Raw genomic sequence first — 5,873 nt, 5'->3', positions numbered from 1 at the left:
GTAATCGTCGATTGGCACTGAACTACCAAACTCATTTTACCGAACTATCAAACGCTCCCTAAAGTCTGTCGTTTCGTTGATAATGATAAACCGTCCAGATTATTTTTTATACTAGAAAGTTATTGAATGTTTACATATTTTTCAAAACTTATCAGAAAGCGCTGTGCGGTAGAGATATTACAATTTGGAACCTGGCAGGAGATACTCGAAATGAATCGAAAGGTGTGACGAATTTGAACGCTCAAGCACTTCTTAGAAGTTTGTGTCACCATATTAAATCGAAGTCAATGGACGTGTGCTGAATTATTTTGAATATACATACTTATTTCGCTTGCGTTGCGATATCAACGCATGCGATGTAGTCATTTGCACCCAGTTGCTAATCGAACATGGGGTAAAATAGTTAGCAGTTTCTGTGATCTGCATAAGCTAGTACTTGAGAAACACATTTTAATCTTGATTAATCCACAATATTTCAGTAAATCAATTTCTTCACCTTACTCGATTTCGAAGGTAAAAGAAGGTGCCCTTGAATACATTTCCCCCATTTTTACTCCGAGTTTCCCTGTATGAGTGTTTCTGTTCGCAATAAAGTTTTTTTTTTAATCTATCGTCCCCTCGCTTTGCTAACAGTATACCTGCAGTTCCAAGTTGATACACATTTGAAATGGACATAAATTAATCGAATGAAACAAACAGTACAAACTTGAAAACCGCATCAGAGAAAGCTTTTATTTTTGATACATAACACAGATTTTTAGCGCGCCAGTGAGTCTACGCGTAAACTAAACTATTATTAAAACTGAATGCATTTCTTGCTGTTAGGCGCTTTCGTCAAGGAATGATAATAATTATCCCGCTATTTCACGTTTCAGCGCTTTTATTCAGCGTGTGTATATATAAATTGTGTTATAAACGTGGTTCTATCATTTTCGATTCTAGTTAACGTAAGCAACGGCCCTAGTATGTGGAGTGCTTACCATGTCGAAGGTGCGTTTTGAATGTTCCCTTCATTTCCCTGTTATTTATTTTTTGTTCATGTACAAACAAGTATAGATATAGAGCGTACATCGTAATCATTAAGAACATGAGGATACTGAAAAGACTATAGAATCTGAATAAAAATAATTTATGGTAAACTTGATGATTGTAAGAAACTGTCCACGTGATAAAATGTATCCGACAGCCGAGTAGATGTTAATCCGTATAACAGTTTGTGGTACTAGCGCCATCTAGGGATGGCTAGATGAGTGCTGCTTCTATTCTCAAGCCGAAGTTTCTTTCGAACAGTTATAAACAAACCACAGCTAACCAGCCAATGTGAATACTAAAAACAAAATTGATCGAACAAAATGTATATTATTTTCAACTTTTCTGGAGAAAAGCGCATTTTTAGCTATTTGCCTTTTTCGCATAACTTTATTAAAGAAATAAAAATTTATCAAAATAGGACATCTCTGGGTTCATTTTAGTTCGCCTTTACTATTCTCAATTTTTCTCTTGTCTGTACTAGCTCCAACTTCTTATTTACGGATCAGTCATTGGTGGATCTGCGCCTAACTCGTAGTATACTCAGATGACAATTTAGCAATATGTCAATAATTTTAGTTAGATGATAGTAATTGTGGGTGAATGGAGAACAGTGAGTCTAGTTATATAAGGTATGCAAACTAGGCTCGGTGGAACTATCCAAGTTAGTCTTGGATATCACATACATTTGGAGTAACATCAGATGTTGCTTTAAGCTGTTCTCACCTCCTATTCGGCAGTTTTCACGCCGACACCCGCGTTACGGCTTGGTGAGGCCAAACTGGTCATCATTATCGTTTCTGCGCTAGAATCGACAGACAGTCTTAGTTGACTATAGGATTAGGGAATTTATTTAATGTGATAAATAATCTTTTTCGCTTCGATATTCGAGCCAGTAGAACTGATTCGAGTGTGTATCTTCGTCGCGAGCGGTTGACTCTTGTAGAGCTCCCTTCGAGTCGGTTAATTTTCATTATTTTCGGCGCAGTTTACTGCCTCCCGGTTATAGAAAGTGTCAATAAGGGTGAAATTTAACGATTCTACAAAGTTAAGTGGCTTATAAAAGCATTTTCGGCATATTTTTGAGTGACGCGAGTGGTGACAGTTTGTGAAAATCGAATTCCGGCAAATGAAAAAATATCTTTTCCTCGCATGACGGGCCGTCGATTCCCGATGCAAGGACAATAAAAATGCGCAGAAAACATCTAGAAACACAGTGTATATTCTAAAAATAGTGAAAAATGGTTTTTCAGAGAAAAAAAAAATCAATCCGAAAAGTGAAAAAAGATACGGCAATAAGAAAAATTAGCATATTCAAATAATTGGCGTTTCACCAGCGACTAGCGACTACCAGGTGTCGCCCCAAAATTCTTCGCCCGAAAAATAGGAGGCAAACCAGCCACTCCAGCTCAGCTAATTTCGTCCGCGTCCCTTGTCACCTATGTTTTATTGGGTGTTTCATAGGCGGTGCTATCTTTGGAAATGAGCCGCCTTGGATATTCAACTGTTTTTTTATTACTTTCTTATTTTATTGCGTATGAGGAGAGGTTTTGATTCTTTAATATTCGGGAACACGTATCTGCCGGTCGGCAAACTTTTCTTTGGACTGAGCAAACTAATTTCTATGTTTCTTTAGGGTTTGTTTTACCAACGGGGGAACTGATCCAAAGAGCATTCAATGTGCTTAGGGAAAACACATGGCCTTATTTGAGTAGAATGATGACTTCAATCATGTATAAGGTTTGAGAATTGACAATTCGCGAGAGGAATCGGGGACCGGTAAGCAATTACCTTCAGTTATGTCAGCACAAAGAATAAGTGTTTTGCTGTCATGTTCATTCAGCTTTCAATTCTATCTCATGCCTCCACGCGAGTAAGTTTATTAATGGCATTTGGTCCTTAGACCGGCGACGACTGGGTGCTATCAGCCTTCTGCCAATAGTAGCAGAATGAGAGGGTGCGAACAGATCTAGCGAAGAAAACAATACCGTCCAAATGAATAGTTGTTGGGAAATCAGCTCCAATAAGACTTTAATTTGACTAGTATCGATGATCGCGGGTCAATACGTACTGAAAATTCGCAGCGTCTGTTTTAATGAATCTAATTTCAAGTTCCGTTATTGGTGGCAAGCCCGTGCATCAGGTTAACGAGCCTCTGTATTTCCCTTTAATGTTCGATATAATCGTTCGTATACGTGTATTTCGCAAACAATCCGATATTAGAAATAGGAAATACTTTCGTAGATTTATAACATCTCGTGCTATCATAACTCTTTGTGTGTATAACGTGTTATCACTCGGTAATTTGCAACCCAAAAAATATATTGTGGAGAAGGTATAGCGAAATTAGTCTAAATAATGTCGCAATAAATAGTGATCCGGCCTATTATGCAGATAAGATTAGCATTTCTAGGCAATACTCCCACGATCGGCTGTGTGGAGTTGAAATTGCTTTTATTTAGAAAACATAGGATACTCTCGGTAGCCGGCTACCCAGAGTTTAAAAAGAACCAAAAACTAAACAAGATCTTTTTCGAGCGATCGTGTTCTCGAAAACTTACTAAACTACTACCTAATGAACCATGTACAGGTCGCACCGCTTGCATGGAGCGAATCCTAGAACACCAACTTCGCGACACCTTCTGTATAAGATTCCTCATTTTATTCAAACGATCGCCGGGTAAAATCAGCACCGACACGATAGAAACCACGAAAAAATTCGTCGCGTGATTGAATATTATTAAGAAATATAAGCAGTGCTCCTTATAGCTGGCTTTCCGGAGTTCAAGTTGCTTATTTTGCTAATTGTATTAATACAACAAATGATAAATTTCCCACATTCTCGGCAGCCGGCTGCCCAGAGCAATTATTACATGATAACGCTACTGGCACACTTACTAACAACTCTCCCATTCCCGTGATACATGTGGAGATGCAGAGGATTCCTCGGTCTCTAGTAGCAACATGTATCGGACTAACATTCCTTCCTTTCCCAGAAGATCTGCATTCGGACGTGGCCGGCGTCGGTATTGATCAGCATGCAGGGATCAGAATAGATTGTACAATGTGGCTCATCATGTTATTCCCAAGCATGTTGTTCCCATGAACATTTTGCAACCTAATTTGGTTCTGGTCAATAACGGAGTAGCAACTACGGGCGATCTCTTATGCTTTATGCTTTATGCTCGATATTCGAGCCAGTAGAACTCTTTGAGCTTCTAATATACGAGTTCTGACGGAAATTGAGGATTCGATAAAAGAGATCTCTTCTTTGAGACGGTCGACCGACTGCCTCGAAACGCCGGAAGAGATGAGAAGCGGTAAGCCAGTTTAACAAGAGGGAGTGAGACACTTACTACCATTAAAATGAAATCTGTAATTAGCACTAACAAAAGTCTTAATTTTAGGAACTGTACGAGATGGCGCTGGGCCTGTGGCCTTTAACTGGCATGGCCCATTCTCAATGGTTCGGAAGTCTTCTTGACTGGTTGGTAGATATGTGCTCCTACTTGAAAGTTGATCAATTCGCTTGGGTGGGGGACATGTGGATGCTACTAGTTGTCGACTCTTTTGACCGTGGGTATGAGGCTAGTTCAGAAAAGGAGTGCAGGACTGGCACCTAAGAGATAGTTAATTATTCAGGACTGGTTTTTATAATTATTTAACTCGACCAAGCACACCGGCTCTCAGAAATGATAAGCAACCCTTTCGGGTCGGTGTGGTCTATTCGAGTCGAACAAGGCGGACATTCGCTTCGAGCAAACTTTATGGGGAACAGTGGATAAATAATTCTTATGTCCTTTATGGACAGAGATTCTTTTTGTGAAACCCTTAAATGCATTCACTCGTCTAGCTACTCAGGATAAAAATGATAGAAAAAATGAGGACTAGAACAGGGATAATCGTATTTTGTTACTAGATAGAGATGAAATAGCACAGTTGTAGGAAAAAGTATTTGCGAGTAAGGACTAATACTGCTAGTATGTTTACCGTATCAATTAATAGTCGATTGATCCGCTTTGAACCTAGGAGACAAAAAGGAGATTAGAAAGAGACAGAAGCGAATTCAATGCGAAATTTGCCAATATGACGTAGACCCCAAGGCGATGGTAGGATGATGATCCATAGGATTACACAGACTAGATAACACGACGTTACACGTTTTGGAAAATAGTAGGTAAGTATGTCTGTATGAATGCAAGTTCGTATGTATGCCTGTATGTATGGATGTGTATAGGAGCAAGCAAGCGAGTAACATGGAAGGACAGCCTCAGAGCCGCCAAAACGCTCATGGGAAGCCGGGTGCGTGGTCATAGGTGTGGCCATAAAGTACTGAACACACTTAATGGCAACGGTGAGACGGTACACCTACAGTTAATACACATAGGTTGCAGAAATAGGTTGTTGAGACAATAACAATAATGATAGTAATTCCAACGAAGGGGAGCGTGAGTTGCTTATGTATATTTTCGGCCATCATATCGTATAGAAGATATACTTAATATGTGTACCTCCAAATGCGATATGACACCTGGTGCAGAAAGTGTACCAACCACCTGACAATCTTTTTTCTCCTTTTTTGTTTCGACTAATTTGTAGTTACATTTTATTTTTTACTTTTTAACGACATTCAATTACCTAGTAGGGAAAGTTATGAAAATTCAGATCCATAGTACTCCAGTGAGAGCAAGGATGTGAAATATACAGATCAGAAATCTAGAAGTGGCAAGGGTCATTTGTCTTCTGCTGGCAGGAGTCGAGCTTAGGCAGCATAACTATGAATCACTCAAGTCTACCAACATGCCTCCTGGTAAAAACAGACTTGTCCCTCTTTACCGCGAAAA

This window comes from Topomyia yanbarensis, chromosome 3 (assembly GCF_030247195.1).
Source record: "Topomyia yanbarensis strain Yona2022 chromosome 3, ASM3024719v1, whole genome shotgun sequence".
NCBI classification, from domain to species: Eukaryota; Metazoa; Arthropoda; class Insecta; order Diptera; family Culicidae; genus Topomyia; species Topomyia yanbarensis.
This window is presented reverse-complemented; position numbering follows the sequence as displayed.